This window comes from Saccopteryx leptura, chromosome 9, assembly GCF_036850995.1.
Source record: "Saccopteryx leptura isolate mSacLep1 chromosome 9, mSacLep1_pri_phased_curated, whole genome shotgun sequence".
NCBI lineage: Eukaryota > Metazoa > Chordata > Mammalia > Chiroptera > Emballonuridae > Saccopteryx > Saccopteryx leptura.
In genome coordinates, this window is record NC_089511.1 from 43943040 (window position 1) to 43960996 (window position 17957).

Below are 17957 nucleotides of genomic sequence, written 5' to 3' on the forward strand. Positions count from 1 at the left end.
GCGCGAGCGCGTACAGTCGCCCTCCTCCACCGTCTGCTCCGTAGGGGGTCTAGCGCTCTGCTGTGCTGTCCCCGCCTCTTCCCAGGCTCGCACTCTGGGGGTAAGTACCTCGCACCTAGCAGAGAGGAAGGGAAGGGTCCGCCGAAGAGAAGGAGGCGTTACTGAACTGTAAGAAAGGGAAAAAGCGCACTCGCGGAGCGAGGAGCGTGACAACCAGTTTAGAGTCTGCAGAAGACACGCCTCCATCCCTCACTCCCCTCGGGTCTGGAGGACTCACTCGGGGGACTGGAGCGGCACGGGGCCGACAGGTGGACTACCATTCCCAGAAGGCGGCGCGGTGCTGGGGCTACTGCTCCCGGCAGCACCTGCGCGTCAGGCTCTTCTCAGTTTGCTGCCCGCCTAGGGTGAAACTACACTTCCCAGGAGGCCTCGCGCGAAGCGGCTTGGAAGTGGGCAGCCTGGAAGTCACTCGGGCCACTGGAGCTGGCGGCGTCTCCAGCGTGTCGCGCGGGGCTGGACACCGGGGTTGTGAGACCCGCGGGACTGGCAGCCGGGACGCCCAGGTATGTGGTTCTAGGTGCAGGGGCGGCCTCACTCAAGGGTAGAGGGGAATCGGTGTTTACTCGGACGCCGAGGGTCAGCGCGAGCGGGCGACCCGGCAGACGGCAGGGTGTCGGCACCGTTTGTGGGGGCGGCGGCGCCAGGACTCGCGCCCTCCGGACCTGGCCGGACTCGTACCCGCCTTACTCAACTTTCCAAATGTGCTTACCCGGTGCTGTGTGGAAGAGCATGGAGTGGGAGTTGGGGTGCACAGGGTTCGCGTCCTGGCTCTGCGATCTAGGGAAACCGTGCCATGCCTCAGTTTCCCCTTTCGGTAAAACGGGGGAAGAAGAGTATCTGTCCTTTGCTGGAAATTCTGTAGAGATGTTGAGATCTGGCGAATAAAGCATTTGATACACTAAAGGTACTTACTACGCGTTTGCGCTATTGTTAGCTCCTAAGAAATGGGGTGAAGGTATTAGTGATCGCATAGGGTTAGTTGCAGGAGTGCATGTAAAAAACGGAGTTCATAGTTAGCATTCAATGCAAGGTGGCTGCTGTTAGCTGAAATTTTTTGTTAAGAGCTTTGATTTGTAAGGCAGAGAGACCCAAGTTTACATTTAGGCTCTGCAATTTACCAGGTGTGTGACCTTGTGAACCGATTTCATTGATCTGTGCCTTGGTTTTCCGATCTATAAAATGGTTATTTTAATAGTCGCCTCATAGAGTTGTTTTGAGGATGCAATAGGAATACATGGGTAAAGTGCTTATAGCAGCAGTTGGCACATAGTGTTCAATAAATTATCCCATTTAATCAGCTTTTTTCCAATGTCCCTGAGACCCTTTGAGGGTGGGGGCTCTGGCTATGGTCTTGGTCTCCCCAGGGGACCAGATTCAAAACTGGTCTAGTTGACTTCCTCTTCTTCAGCCTCATGTTCCTCATTTGTAAAATGGGATAACAGTATCAGCCTTAGAGGGTTGTGAGGATTTGCTGAGATTGTGTTCTCTTGTGAAGTGACAGCTCTTATGTAAAATAATTGCTTTTCTTCAATGTTCTCCATCTGGTCCAGAGACTGCCTGACTGTGGGTTGTGACAGGACAGCCCTGAACACCCCCACACGTTCACTCCCAGCCTCAGTATCCCATCTGTGAAGTAGCAGTCATAGCACTTTTGTGCCAGGGTTGTTTTGATGATCCCAGGAGATAATTCATGTTTAGTGTTTAGCACAGGGGCGGGTGTATAATGAGCACTTAATAAATGATTCTTGTTTTTCTTTAGGCCTTTGCTGCTTTTTTATAGGGCAGAGCAGGGACAAGGTTATGCCTCCCCCCCATTTTTGCTCACTAAAGGTTAAATTGTGGAACATATTGCAGTATAAGGGCCCGAGAAGACATGGTGCTAACCTGCTATCAGCAGCCTCCTGCTCAGTCACACACTCACTCTTCCCTCCAAGTCCGCACATTCACTCCAGTGCCTTATGTACCATCCCAGTGCTGTCAACATTTGACTCTGTCTCAAAACCATCTTAGCCCCCTGAGCTCCTTGATGTCTCCTGGTGACTGTTTCTTGGGCACCATGAACTCAACATGTTCAATCTAAACTCCTTCTCTCAGAACCTCTAGTCTCCATCTTGGCAAGTGGGCCAGCGTTGGCCTAATTGCCCAAGCCAGAAACCTGACAGTCGCTCTTCTTTCCCAGTCTTCCCCGGCCCAGTTGATTGGCAAGAAGAATGGAGCTGTCATTTCCTAGAAACACCATTTCTTTGGCACACCTGGGTCTTCCATCTTCCCATCTTGTGGGCACAGAATGTCTCCCTAGGCCCACTGGAAGTGCCTTTTCCAACCAGATTGAGTTTTTTTTAAGTCACCAAGGATTAATATAGGTAAAATATTGCATTAGTGAGGAGCAGAGGAGACAAAATGGATTTGGCCAGACTGAAATGGCCACAGGTGTGGTGTCAAGGACTTCCTTTCAGGGGACCTGTTTCCACGTTTAGCCTGGCAAAGCTTGGCTGAGTCGTTCATTTCTCTCTGAAAAATCAGACCTTGTCTGCGGGTTGGAGTATCCTGTATGAAAAGGTGGCCATCCCTGGCATTTCGGGAGGAAGCACACACCGGAAAGAGGCTGGGAAGGGAATTTATTAGGTGCCCTTTTAGGTTGTCTGTGGTCAGAAACCTGTCATTGAGGTTTCATTTGAGGATGGGAATCGTGGTTTCAGTTAAATTTGTGATGACCATCAGGTTTACCTAAGTGTTTATTTAATCTGAGGAAATAAAGCGGTGACATTTTAAAATGTTTTGGTCTTAATTGTTAGTGACAACAGCACGTGGTTTTTTAGCAGTCTGTGTGGAATGGTCTGAGATTTAAATGTGAACCTGTTGTCCAGATATTGTAGTTGTTAGTTGGTAAAGCAAAAGTGGAATTTAGAATGTGCAGTGATTGGAACCTTTTTGTTCTGTAAAACAGATTTTGCTGGTGTATTTCAAATTTAGCTTTAAAAAATGACACATTATGGTATCAGTATAACCATGTTATGTGTGTAGTTCACAAAACCTAAATTAAATGTGTTTATGTCTTAATAAAAGACTTAAACAGTCATTTCCTTTAAAGCAAAGTGTTTGTTTATAGTTGATAGAATGAGAAACTATGATGCTTTCTGTAAGACTTGCATTGCTCATGTTCCTTAGGACTGCTTTGGTCATGGCCTTAATTTGTGTGTGTGAGAATGGGTTGAATTTGGCTTTTAAAAAGTTGTGCCAAGCCTGACCAGGCGGTGGTGCAGTGGGTAGAGCATCGGACTGGGATGTGGAAGGACCCAGGTTCGAGACCCTGAGGTCTCCAGCTTGAGCGCGGGCTCATCTGGTTTGAGCAAGGCTCACCGGCTTGGACCCGGGGTTGCTGGCTCAAGCGGTGGGTTGCTCGGTCTGCTGAAGGCCCATGGTCAAGGCACATATGAGAGAGCAATCGATGAACAACTAAGGTGTCGCGGCGAAAAGACTGATGGTTGATGCTTCTCATCTCTCTGTTCCTGCCTGTCTGTCCCTATCTATCCCTCTCTCTGACTCTCTCTCTGTCTCTGTAAAATAAATTAAAAAAAAAAAAAAAAAAAAGTTGTGCCAAGGCCTGACCTGTGGTGGCGTAGTGGATAAAGCATCGACCTGGAATGCTAGGTCGCCGGTTCAAAACCCTGGGCTTGTCTGGTCAAGGCACATATGGGAGTTGATGCTTCCTGCTCCTCCCCCTGTTCTCTCTCTATCTCTCCCTTTCTCTCTCCCCCCTCTCTCTAATAAAAATGAATAAATAAAATCTAAAAAAGTAAATAAAAAGTTGTGCCAAGAAATACATGCCCATTGTAATATGTCAAACAATACAGAGATGTGTAAGGAAAATAATGGGTGCCAACCTCCACTCTAAAATCTCTCCTTCAGAGATAACTATTCCTTCAGACAGTGAGTATTATATTAAGTATCTACTGCTAGTTTGGAGATTTAGCAGTGAACAAAATGGAGATGCTCTCTGCCCTTGGGGATTTGGGTAGATGCTCTCACCTTTTTCTGTGCTTAAACGGATGTGTTTATCCATATATTGTTTTGTTCCTTCTCCTCGCCACTTCCAAAAAGGAGGGGTAGGGATCAAGTCACAGGTTTGTAACTTGAGTTTTTCAATTTCTGATAGGGCATCTCCCTTCAAGTCATTATGTACAGATCTGACTCAGTCTTTTTAACAGCTAGATTCACATTATTCTTAATATGGAGAGATCATGCTTTATTACATCATTCCTCTATTGCTGGACATTTAGCTTGTTTTTTGGATTTTGCCATCATAAACACATCCAATAAGTATCCTGGTACATAGGCGGTGAAGCACAGTGGCTAAAAGCATAAACCCTAGACAGGAAACAAGACAGACAAGATCTTTGCTCTCCTAAGATTCTAGCTGGGGAGACAGAATAAGCCAAGTAATTTCAGGTGGTTTTAAGTATAGTGGGTAAACTGACAGAGGGGATAGAGCATGGCTGATGGGACAGGCTGGTGGTGAGGAGGGGCTGGTTACTTTAGCTTGGATGGATGGGGAAGGCACATGAGCTGAGAGACCTGAATGAACAAGAGGCATCAGCTGTGCCAAGAGCTGGGGACAGAACATTCCAGGCAGAGGAACAAGTGCAAAGGCCCAGAGGCAGGAGTGAGTTTGCTGCAAAAATATTATCACTGTGACTGGAGAAAGGCAAATTCCAATTCTTCAAGTTCATGTTACTTTAATTTTGTAAAATAATAATGACAATAAAGGCAACTAATGTTTACCTAGTGCATACTCTGTAGTAGTTGTTTTTTTGTGTGTTTTTTTTTTTGTTTTATTTTGTTTTTTTTTGTATTTTTCCGAAGTTGGAAACCGGGAGGCAGACAGACTCCTGCATGCGCTCGACCGGGATCCACCCGGCATGCCCACCAGGGGGCGATGCTCTGCCCATCTTGGGGCGTCGCTCTGCTGCAATCAGAGCCATTCTAGCCTCTGAGGCAGAGGCCATGGAGCCATCCTCAGCGCCCAGGCAAACTTTGCTCCAGTGGAGCCTTGGCTGCGGGAGGGGAAGAGAGAGACAGAGAGGAAGGAGGGGGAAGGGTGGAGAAGCAAATGGGCGCCTCTCCTGTGTGCCTTGGCCGGGAATCAAACCCGGGACTCCTGCATGCCAGGCTTATGCTCTACCACTGAGCCAACCGGCCAGGGCCTGTAGTAGTTGTTTTTGTAAGCACTTTTTTCACTTTTTCTCAGTCCTCATGAGTCCAATGAAGTAGATAAGTTTGTGGATCTCGCTTCACAAGTGAGGAAGCTGACTCCAGTCTCCTTCATCTTCATGCCTAATTTCTTTTCCCAGGCCCTCTTCTCTAGGCTGAGGCAGGTTCAGGAAGTACAGGCAGCATTTCCTTTCCGTGTTTTTTTTTTTTAATATTTTATTTATTGATTTTTAGAGAGGAGTGAGAGAGAGAGAGAGAGAGAGAGAAGGGGAGGAGCAGGAAGCGTCAACTCCCACATGTGCCTTGACCAGGCAAACCCAAGGTTTCGAACCGGCAACCTCAGTGTTCCAGGTCGACGCTCCATCCCACTGTGCCACCACAGGTCAGGCTCCTTTCCATGTTGTTTGACATGCGTAGACTTCAGCACCTAATTCATGTGGCAGCACGAGTGGTCTGGCGATATGGTGGCATCGTTGCCTCTGACATTAAGACACAATGGGACCAATTTCTGTTGGAATATTTGGTTCAGAACTGAAGGCCCTGCGGCAGAACCTGTCCTCAGGACAAGGCTGACTGCCTGGTTGCCACAGCAGACACAGGTTAACAGGAAACAAGCCAGGTGTCAGAGGAGAGTGTTTTGGGTGAGCTTTTCAAGGTGACTTGGGCTGGCAGAGGAAAAGAGTGTTTCTAAGCATCAGCCAACATTATGGATTGTTAGAATATATTGTACAAATACAGTCCGGCAACTCAAGTGGCCCAGGACCTTGCTTTCAGCCACCACAATTGTGCCCCTTTTGATTTGGTAAATCCTGGGCCTTTCGGGTTGTTAAATATTTTGAATGGAGCAGGCCTGGTTAGATGTGAGGACAGTAGAGGGTACTTTTAAGACCAGGAGAAGTATGGAGGACATCCTTCATCCATCTATGAAACATTTTTCTACCTAGCCTGTGTGCCAGGCACCATGTTAAACACTGGCAGGATGCAGGTGAATAAGAAGACACTGGTTTCCAAGGGTCTGTGGGAATGCTTTCTGTTAGAAATACAATGCTAGCCGCTGATGCAGACCATGTATGTAATTTAAATTTTTATAGTGGCCATATTTTAAAAAGTCAAAAGAAACAGAGAAAGTTTATTTTAATGTCTTTTATTTAGTCTAGAAGATTGTCATTTCAACATGTAATCTTGAAATGTAAGGTTATTGAGATATTTTACATTTTTTCTACATGAAGTCTTCGAAATACATGCATTTGACACTTTTAGCATATTTCCATTTGCACTGGCCACATTTTCAGTTGCTCAGTAGCCACATATACTGGGCAGTGTGAGACTCACACGTAAATCAAGGGTGGTAGTTCACAGTGGTAGATCAAATATGTCATCCCTGTTTTATCTTAGTGAATAAGGGCAGATGAGTGATGAAAAGCATATTTATGATAGGCAGAGATAGCTAACCTCACAGCTGCTGTCCATCAGAGACACCTAGCAGTCCGGGCACTGTTCTTAGTGCTTGAGGTGTGTGCCCTGTGATCTGAAGTGGCAGGGACTATGATTATTCCTGTGGTATGGAAGCTGAGGTATGGTACTGAGGAGTCTCTTGCTCAAGGTTAGACAGAATTTGAACTTAGGCCCAGAGACCATACTCTTAAATCTCTGTTGTATATGCTGCAATAGATGGGGTTTGAGTTTTGAGCAATGAAAACCATAGGAAAGACTCATTGCACGAAATGGATTCCCAGAGTTTGTTTACATCAGTCTCATGTATTTGTCGGTGCTATGATTCCGGTTTATATCTGCGCTACAGGTGCACTCCTTAAGTTGAGCTTTAGGTTTGGTGGAAACAGTTCTTACCTCCCAGGACAGAGTGGGGTTTTGTGGGACAGGGGAGAAGGGTGGGCAGCAAGAATGAGGAAGGCAAGAAAAGCACTCAGCTGTTGAAAGCTCATTTCTAGATGGCTTCTTTGGGCGTGAAACCTCTTCTTTCTTTTTCTCTGCTGGCTCTGTCCCTCGCAGCTGTGGCCTTCTGTGGACACCGTGTGGCATCTTCCTGTGAGCTCAACGACAGCAGGGTTTACTCTGCTTATGAATCTTGCCCTGCCCTTATCCAAAGAGGCATTACTGGGGAGGGACATGGGGAGAAAGATGCACACTTTTCCACTTTCAACTCTATGGGAGTCATTGTTTTAGTTACTTGCTTGGTTCAAGGTTTCCTATCTCAGAGGCAGGATAAATCTGAGCCTCCTACCCAAACAAGGCAGGTGCTGGAGATTCTGTTTATGTCCCCAGGTGGTGATTCACAAGGGTTTTAACTTCCTAACCATTCAGTCTCCTACTGCTGAACAATGCCTGACATGTAAAACATAGACTCAGTCAGTGTCTATTGGTTGAATTAATGATACTAACAGCATTCGCTGAGCTCTTCCTGTATACATGGTGTTGCTGTGCCTGCAGTTCATGTAATATCTCATTTAATCCTCCATTGGGGGATTAATATCTAATTAATTACTCCATTAGGTAGGTTCTGTTATTCCCATTTCCCGTATAAGGATACTGAAGTCCTGAGAAATGCATGTCACAAAGTTGGTGCTTGTCAAAGCCAGGATTCAAACTCAGGCTACTGGCTCCAGAATCTAGGCCCTTAAACACTCAGTCTGTGGTCTCTCTGTGGTTGGACACAGACAAAGGCGGTGGGCAAGCAGGACCATACTAACTAATTCCAGCCTATGGCACAGACACTACTCTCTGGGCAAGGATTTCTACTCTGATTCGGGAACCTGCATTTCTCCCTTCTTTCAAATAACAAAAATGAGCTGGATATTTGATACTATGAAGGAATTATTTTTAATTTCTTAGGTGTGATAATTCTGTGGTTCTCCTTAAAAACATCCTTATTTTTAAAGACATATGTTGGTCAAATAAGTTTGTAAATAATGATGTATATGTTTGCTCACTTATACTTTGCATTGGATGTGGGGGGACAGGCTGTAAGCAGGCAGGATTCTTATAGCCTAGGTTTAGTTTTAAGACTAAGCCTTTCCCACCCTTTTTGATGTAGGGTGGTGCACTCTCATGAGGAATCCCATTATGCCTCAAATAAGTGACTTTGTATGAGAGACTTACTTGTTTGTATATTGGATTAAAGGTTTTGATTTCTATACTATAAAGTGGGGCAGACCGGGAGCTTGCTCTCTATTGGTTCCTGAGTTTAGCATTAGAGAAGAGTGATTATGTTCTAGGACAGTGGTAGTCAACCTGGTCCCTACCGCCCACTAGTGGGTGTTCCAGCTTTCATGGTGGGTGGTAGCAGAGCAACCAAAGTATAAATAAAAAGATTTAACTATAGTAAGTTGTTTTATTTTTTTAATTTATTTATTCATTTTAGAGAGGAGAGGGAGAGACAAAGAGAGAGAGAGAGAGAGAGAGAGAGGAGAGACAGAGAGAGAGAAGGGGGGAGGAGCTGGAAGCATCAACTCCCATATGTGCCTTGACCAGGCAAGCCCAGGGTTTCGAACCGGTGACCTCAGCATTTCCAGGTTGACGCTTTATCCACTGCGCCACCACAGGTGAGGCTATAGTAAGTTGTTTTATAAAGATGTATTCTGCCAAATGTAACAAAAATCCGACATAAAGTATTTGGTAAGTAATTATTATTATATGCCTTAACTTGCTGTAACTCTGCTTTATAAATTTTACTTTATAAATCACCATTACTGTGGAACCGGTGGGTGGTTAGAAAATTTTACTACCAACAGAGATACAAAAGTGGGCGGTAGGTATAAAAAGGTTGACTACCTCTGTTCTAGGAGAAGCTCATGCTGTAGGAGACCAGAGAAAGGCCACGTGGAGAAGAGGAGAGGCAGCCAAGATGGTGGAGTGCTGAGGGAGAAGCCAGTTAGTGCAGAGTTTGTGCAGAGAGAAGGAGATGGGGAACAGAGGTGAATAAGACATAGAAACCTTTGTTTCTAGGAAACTCGGATAAGTCACTAGCTTTGTGAGCACTGAATGAGTGGGTTTTGGAGCCCACTGTGTGTATTTCTTGCCCACCAGGTACAAGCTAGGATTAAAGCTAATGGCCCACCAGTTTTTGGCTCCATTGTTTTATTTCCATCTGTTCGAATCTGATGCGAACCTGCACGGGCCAGGCAGCTGTGATGGTGGCCGTGGCTACTGGCTTTACAACATACTTTCTGAAATACCTGTGAATTGTTAAGTCTGGGATTTGCTTCAGAATAATAAGGCTAGGCAAGGAGTAGTGGAACAAGTGTCCCTGTAAAGAAAGAGACGAAGTAAGACTGGCTATGAGTTGGTAACTGTTGAAGCTGGCTGGTAGGGTTTACTACACTCTTCTTTTCACCTTTGTGTACTTGAAATGGCTCATCAGGAAAAGTTGGAAACAAGTAGGACAAATTCCACTCAGCATTTGTATGTTTCAAGCCCAAGTATATGTGTGGGGGAATTCTCTGCCTCTGCTCAGTCCCCTTGTACAATAAAAACGGGTTCTTTTTTTCCTTCAGGAAACAAGTCAATACTAGGTCGAAGGCTCTAGAATAGCTTTAGTAAAGTAGCATCCAGTGACACTGAGAACATCTGCGAGGCTCCAGGGGCCACAAGCTTCCCTAGTAGTTCTGAGTACTTCTGAGTCAGTTTGCTGAGTCCCTCTTCTCTGTGATCTGTTTCCCTCCAGCATCTGACCATGGGGCCCTTCCCACATTTTTTTGCAAGGACGAGTTCCAGCAAGACTCCGAGATCCTCTCCCATTCTCCCCTCAGGGCAGACGTGTACAGGTTCTTCTACTGATGGAACTTTGTTAAGGCCCCACACAGAACCAGAATCCAGCTTTTGATTTGCCTCCAGCACTGCAGTGGGAGGTAGGGAAAGTGGCCCCTTTCCATTCTGACGCTTGACAACGGAAGGAAAGAGTCAAGATGTGGCTTATGAGCCTGACCTGTGGTGGTGCAGTAGATAAAGCGTCGACCTGGAAGGCTGAGGTTGCCTGTTCCAAACCCTGGGCTTGCCTGGTGAAAGCACATATGGGAGTTGATGCTTCCTGCTCCTCCCCTGTTCTATATCTTTTCTCTCCCTCCCTCCCCCCCTCTCTTTTCCTCTCTATTTCTCTCTCCCCCTCCCTTCCTCCTTCTACCCTCTCTCCCCCTTCTCTCCCTCCCTCCCCCCTTCTCTCCCTCTCTCTTCTCCCCCTTTAATAAAAATGGCTAAATAAAATCTAAAAAAAAAAAGAAAAGAAATGTGGCTTGTGACAGTGCCTTGAACCTGGTAATATTTCACATCCAGCCAACAATGAAAACTCCTTTACAACAAATGCACCCCCCACACACGCACACACACATCGACTAGAGACTCCTATTGCATTTGTTTTTTGGGGGGTCTGTAAGTTAGCAGTGAATCAGTGTGGCAGAAACCCTTGTGTGGAAGCGGCAGAAAAAGAGTGCACCTTCGTTTGGGGGTTTCTGCTATTGTTTGCTTGCCAAGTAGGTAGAGATGGTTGATGGAGGAGGAGCTCCGGCCCTGTTTCTGTACATCACGTTCTAGGTATGTAAGAAGGATGGAAGGGGAAGTCCTGCAGCCCCGCTGGCTTCCTCGAACTTTCTAATTTTTGACCCTGACGCCCTCTTCAGTTCTGTCCTTTCTTATTCTTTCAAAGGCTCAGCCCAGAGGTGAGTCCAGAGGGAGGGAATGTTAGGGGCACTGTCACAAGTTTCAGCAGCTTGATTTTTTTCGGTGTTTCCAGTGTGGATCTGCACGCGCTGGATCTGAGGGCAGCAAACTAGATACTAACACTGCATCTGATTTTCAAACTTAATCAATGGGTATTCATCAAGCTGAGCACTCTTCTGGCTACTAGGAATACAGCAGTAAGCAAGGCAGACAATGCTTCTTTGAATGGGGCTCTAATTTAAGTGGGTGATTCAGACAGTAAACAAGATAGTAAGATGTTTACTGTGTTAGGGGGTAATAAGTGTTAAGTGGAAGAAATTAAGCAGGGAAAGGGGATATGAGGTATTGGGGTGGAGGGTGTTAATATTTTAGACAGGGTGGCAAGGGATGGCCTCCCTGAGAAGGTGACATGAGTACAGGCCTGAAGGAGGTGAGATTGTGTGAACAGCGGGGATGTCTGGACAGAGGGAGCAGCCTGTGCAGAGGCCCTGAGACCATGAAACTAGCTCACAAGGAGGCCCGTGTGGCTGGAGCAAAGTGAAGGAGAGAATAGGGTGGGATATGGATAGAGAGGTAACAGGTTTGCATATCACTCAGGATCCAATACAGGCTTTTTTTCTCTGACTTAGGAAGATATCATAAGGATTGAATGATTTATTAAATTTCATTAAATTTTGAATAGTGACCACACGTGGAACCAAAGCAACAAAAATAAGGTACCCAGTTCCTTTCTCCAGAGACGACATTATCCCAGTTTCTTACTGGTGACAAGCTCCTTGACATTGCATTATTTGAATGAGTTTCCTGGCTTATATAAGGTTAAACCATGTAAAATTGCCTTTCTGTGGGTGAAGAATGGTTGAATATTGGCCATGTCATGAGGTTTGGCCTAATAGCTCCTTTTTGAGAGCCCAAGGAATCTTACCAATCCTTTCTTGCCCCAGGTGTTGGTGGTCAGAGGTGGGGATCTCCTCTGCCTTCCTGTACTTCATACTTTCTCTTCTATTGATGCCAGTTAGGGTCAGTTAGTGCAAAACCCCTCCCCTACCCATAGCCTGATACCCAGTGTTGCTGTTAAGCCTAAAAAGAGGCTGCTGCTTCTTATTGGGACCTTACCTAGGGATGGCATTAGTCATTCTTTGGTTTTCTGTATGTTGGTGCCACCAGTTTTGAAATCTCAGATAGCTCCCAGAGGGAAGGGCACCCCTGAACTCTTGCCAATGTTTTGTATGACTCACATGATGAGGTGCTGCCCGGGGCCCAGCAGAACTTGTGGGCATTCTGGATCAGTAACTGGGCAGAGTAGCTTGATGAGGGCTTAGCCTGGAATGTCCATGGGAGTACCTGTTGGGACCACGGGGCCTCAAACTGTGGGAGAAGGTCTAAGGAGTGATGGTCCAGACTTGGGAGAAAGGCCGTTAGTCTCCCCGTCTGTCACACCGCTATGCTGACCAGAGAGTCACATGTCTCTGGAACCCCATGGCATTGGGCTGGATTTGGGGGGGGGGTGCAAGATGAACATCAAGGAATTATGGATGCAGCTTTCAGGGAGTTCAGTCAGGAAGTTTTGTCAGTAGGTATGTCTTTGGATGCAAACAATAGTAGTAGCAACATATAGGTGATTTGTGTAGTATTTACTATATGCTGGCACTGTGCTAGAGCTTCCTATGAAGTGACTCATTTAAGCTTTCCCACAACACTAAGATAAGCATTCTTACTATATATTTCCCTTTTGCAGATGAAACAACTAACTTTAAATAACTTGCTCAAAGTTACACAGCTAGAAAATGGTGATGATATGATTTGGATCCAAGGAGCCTGATTCCAGAGGCCTCACTCTGAACTCTCTTCATCACTGTGAGCTTCTGCAGTGGTTCTCAAACCTGAGCCCACGGCAGGATCCCCTGGAAGGCTTGTTAAAACACAGTGCCAGGCCCCACCCAGAGTTTCTGATTCAATAGGTCTGGCTTAAAAATTTGCATTTCTAACAAGTTTCCAAGTGATATTGGTGTTCTTGGGCCTGGAGGCACATTTTGAGAGAGCCGCTGATCTATTCTTATGGGAAACAGCTGAAATCAGCCTGAAATCATTTATGAACTCATAACAAGCTTATAGGTAGGGAGCACCTGGGTTGACTAATTAAACAGTTCCCCAGTGCCTATAGGCAAGCCCTCTGTGTATCCTTGGTGTGTTTTCTATAGCTGAGTCCTCAGATTCCTCTCTTGGCCACAAGGTGACTGGCACAGTTCCAGTTGTCACATCCAGCAGCAGAGAAAGGGCATCTCTCACCTACTATGTGTCTCTTAAGAGAGGAAACCTTTCCTGGGTGCCCTGCCTCCCTGACTCCCTTTATATCTCATTGGGCAGCATTGTGACACATGGCCATACTCCAGCAAATCACAGGCAAGGGCCAGGCAGGATTTCCTTTGTGGCTGGGGATGGAGCCATCTTCTCTGGAAGTGCGTGACTGCTGGGAGGAGAGTAGCTGTAGGAATCAAGTTGCAGTACTGTTTAGGAAAGCACTGGGAGAAGGGGATGGATAGTGGGTAGGCACCAACTGGATCTGCTACAGAAGTCAGTGAAACAAAGTGGAAGCATAATAGCTATCCGTTTTTGTCATTATACTTAGCAGCTTTGTTTTGTAATTACCTGAATCAGGACATAGCTTTTTTGTTCTCCACTCATGTCCACCTTCAAGAAAGTGTATACAGAGTCCTTGTACCACAGGTCTGGTCAAGAAACCAAATATTTTTAATGAAAATTCAGATAAACCCAAGCTGGGTGACAAGCCAGATGTGAGGGACAGTGGACATGGTGTTTGAGAACATTCACTCTTTTCAGAAACGCCTGGGTCTCACTTCCCCTCCTGCTTCTGACCAGTTCCTGTGTAAGGTACTCCTCGCAGAGACTCAGCTCCCCACTCTGAGGACTGCTTCATAGAATGGTCCTGTAGACGAAAAGAGAGGAAGGAGGAAGGTTCAGCAACTACTTCCCTTAGCTGGCACATGAGAAGTGCTCAAGAATATGGTCTCTGCTATTAACATTCAGTTGACCCTTGAATAACTTGGGCTGTTGCCCCACTACAGTAAAAAATCTGGTTTTGACTCCCCCAAAACTTTACTGATAGTCTGTTAACTTACAGATAGTAGTCAATTAAGACATATTTTGTATGTGATGTGTATTATATACTGTATTCTTACAGTAAAGTAAGCTATACATAGAAAAGAAACTTCAGAAAATCATGAGGAAGCGGAAATACATTTACAACAGCAGTGGTCCCCAACCCCCGGGCTGTGGACCAGTACCGGTCCGTGGGCCATTTGGTACCAGTCCGCAGAGAAAGAATAAATAACTTACATTATTTCCGTTTTATTTATATTTAAGTCTGAACAATGTTTTATTTTTAAAAAGTGACCAGATTCCTTCTGTTACATCCGTCTAAGACTCACTCTTGACGCTTGTCTCAGTCATGTGATACATTTATCCGTCCCACCCTAAAGGCCGGTTCGTGAAAATATTTTCTGATATTAAACTGATCCGTGACCCAAAAAAGGTTGGGGACCACTGATTTACAGTATTGAATGAAAAAAAAAATCTACATATAAGTGTACGTATGCAGTTCAAACTCATGTTCAAGAGTCAACTTTTTTCCTAAGATTTTATTTATTCATTTTAGAGAGGAGGGAGAGAGAGAGAGAAGAGGGGAGGAGCAGGAATTGTTGTAGTAATATAAGGTTATAGTAATTAAATATATAGAAATGTAAAAATATGGAAGATATATAAAAGTAATTAAAATGATATTAAAAATAATTATTAAAATTAAATAAAGTTATGCCATTTGGATAGGAATTAATATGGTGGCTTGGTGCCATAACTCTGTAATGTGATAAACAGACTCTGACTTACAAGCAATGCCCAGTTAGTATGTGTGTGAAGTTATACATAGATAAGAAGTGGCTTGGTGCCATAACTCTGTAATGTGATAAACAGACTCTGACTTTCAAGCAGGGCCCAGTTAGTATGTGTTTGAAGTTATACCTAGATAAGAAGTGGCTTGGTGTTATTTACATTAGTTAATGTAAATAAGAACATCTTAAAAAGTGGTTTGATGTAAATGTTTCAGTAGATTGACAAAGAGGGGATTCCCTGCAAGGAACTCCCAAAAAGGTGGTTAGAGGTGATAATCCTGTAGATTGACGCCTGTTGGAAGGCGTTGGCTAGAAAAGGTACTAAAGCTGAGGGGCCCTGGGCTGCAGTGGTCGCCCAGACTCCCAATGTTGATGTGGACTGTCTCCACAGCGCTCTGACCAAGGACAGCTGAGAGGAACACACCGACGGGGCCCTCTTAAGCTGTACCCAGGCACGCCAAAGGGATCTGTGAGTAATAAATTGCATGTGTGATTATTGCAACTAATTTTTGTGTCGGTTGTGTCTTTCCTCCGGTGGCACTTAACAGTAGCATCCTCGTAGCTGCCTCAAGAGTAGTGTCGAAGAGGCTGCCAGCCCTGCTGATAAGCAGGAGTGTCCCACTGCACGGAGAAGTTGAATCAAGGACACCTGATCGATGTAGAGCTTGGGCTCTACTGGGATAGGAATCATCAACTCCCGTATGTGCCTTGACCAGGCAAGCCTAGGGTATTGAACTGGTGACCTCAGCATTCCAAATCAAAGCTCTATCCACTGCATCACCACAGGTCAGGCTCAAGAGTCAACTTTATTGTGTGTTACGTGCCATTTTATCGGCTCCAACTCCTGGTGACCCTATGGATGAGTAATGTCCACAGTGTCCTGTCCTCAGCAGCCCTGCTTAGTTCCTGTAGACTCATGCCTGTGGCTTCTTTTATCGAGTCAGTCCATCTTATATTTGGTCTTCCTCTTTTACTGCTGCCTCTATTTTTCCCAGCTTTGCTGTCTTTCCAGAGAACCCTGTCCTCTCATGTGCCTGTAGAAGGACAGCCTCATTTTGTCATTTTTGCCTGTCGTGACATTTCACGCTTAATTTTCTCTAGAAGCCACATTTTCATGTTTCTGGTGATCCAGAGTATTCATAGAGATCTCCTCTGACACATTTCAAATGCATCAATTTTTTCCCTATCAGCTTTCTTCACTGTCCAGTTTTCACATCTGCACATAGATAATAATTGGGAATATGAGGATGTATATAATCTTACTTTGGTCTTTAATGATATGTCTTTGCTGTTAGTAATCTTTCCTAATTCTTCCATTGCTGCCTTTCTGAGTCTCAGCCTTTTCTTAATATCTTGGCTACAGTCTCTATCTGAATTGATGACTGAGCCAAGGTGTAAGGCCAATGGTTGTGGCCATGCACATTCACATTGGATTTGGGCAGACAGTAAAGGAACTGTGGAGCTAGAAAAATGGTGGGCCATTCTGTTTATTAGAGTCTTACAACGACTGCAAATGAGCAGGCAAACAGGGAAAATCTCTCTCTGGGCTGATGAGCAGTTAGAGGCGGGGACCTTTCTCCTGCAAACAGTAGGAAAAATGGCCCCTCGCAATGGCAGCAGGCAATCTGCAACCTACAGTCTGCCCCCCTGAGGGCAAGCACCTGCAGCCTTACATAGACTATACCCAGGAGGTGCTGCCCGAGCTCAGGTGCTCACGCACCAATCAGGGAAAGTACAAGTGAGCAAGCCTAACGCACTTGTTTGCCCAACACAAAGTAAGCAAAATCCTTTAATAATTTCATTTTCTGTGTTAAAGTTGTATACCACTTCTGTAGTCATGATTTTTGTCTTTTTTTAGAGAGAGACAGAAAGAGACAGGAAGAGAGATGAGAAGCATCAATTTGTAGTTGTGTCACGTTTTTAGTTGTTTATTGATTGCTTTCTCATACATGCTTTGACCAGAGAGCTCCAGCTGAGCCATGACCCCTTGTTTAAACCAGTGACCTTTGGGTTCAAGCCAGCAACTGTGGGGTCATGTCTATGATCCTACACTTAATCCAGTGACTCCATGCTCAAGCTGGTGAGCCTGCGCTCAAGCTGGAGAACCTGGAACCTCAGTGTTCCAAGTTGACATTCTAACCACTGTGCCACCACTGGTCAGGCATGATTTCTGTCTTTTTTTTTTTTTTTTTAATTTATTTTATTTATTCATTTTTAGAGAGGAGAGAGACAGAGAGAAGGGGGGAGGAGCTGGAAGCATCAACTCCCATATGTGCCTTGACCAGGCAAGCCCAGGGTTTCAAACCAGCGACCTCAGCATTTCCAGGTCGACGCTTTATCCACTGCGCCACCACAGGTCAGGCTATTTCTGTCTTCTTGATGTTCAACTGCAGTTCTACTTTGGTACCTTCACTTTCATTAGAAGTTGTTTCTAATCATTGCTGCTTTCTGTCAGTAAGATGATATCATCTTCAAACCTATGTTACTGATATTTATTCAGTAACTTGAAGGAATTTTTACTTCTTCTGAGTTTAACCCAGTTTATTATCATAGTAAATCACTTATTAATTGAAGAATATTTAATTTTATCATTGTAATATATTTCATTTTTTATTGTAATATTTCATCCAATATATTCAGTAGTTTTTAAAAGATTTTATTTATTGATATTCTGAGAGGAGGAAGCGAGAAGCATCAACTCATAGTTGCTTCACTTTAGTTGTTCATTGATGGCTTGTCATATGTGTCTTGACCAAGCCCAGGGATTTGAACCGGCGACCTCAGTGTTCCAGGTCAGGTGCTCTATCCCTGCACCACCACAGGCCAGGCTAAAATATTTTTTTATTTATAATATTACTATTACATAGAATCAATATAAAATTATTAATGAGATAATTTACATTCTTATTTTTATACTAATTCTCCAAACTGTGGAGTAAATAATTAAATATCATTTTATAATCCTGTTTTATTCTCCCAACAACCTATGAAAGTAGCCATCCAGTGTTGTACACTGAAATTTCCTGTGGCTGCCTGTTGCTGCTACTTATGGGTACAGTGTAAAGCTATTGCCTTGCAAGACTGCAGAGGGACTGAGGAATGCAGGGT

At 44.8% G+C, this 17957-nt stretch overlaps 1 protein-coding gene across 8 annotated transcripts in view; it reads left to right on the forward strand.

Annotated features, from left to right (window-relative positions):
• Positions 1 to 54: 54 nt before the first annotated feature.
• Positions 55 to 17957, forward strand: part of SIPA1L3 (signal induced proliferation associated 1 like 3) — a 326815-nt gene continuing 308912 nt past the window's right edge. For all 8 annotated transcript variants that reach the window (XM_066348334.1, XM_066348335.1, XM_066348331.1 and 5 more), the window contains exon 1: positions 55 to 563. The gene's annotated coding sequence lies outside the window, so the exon portion shown is untranslated. The remainder of the gene's footprint in view (positions 564 to 17957) is intronic.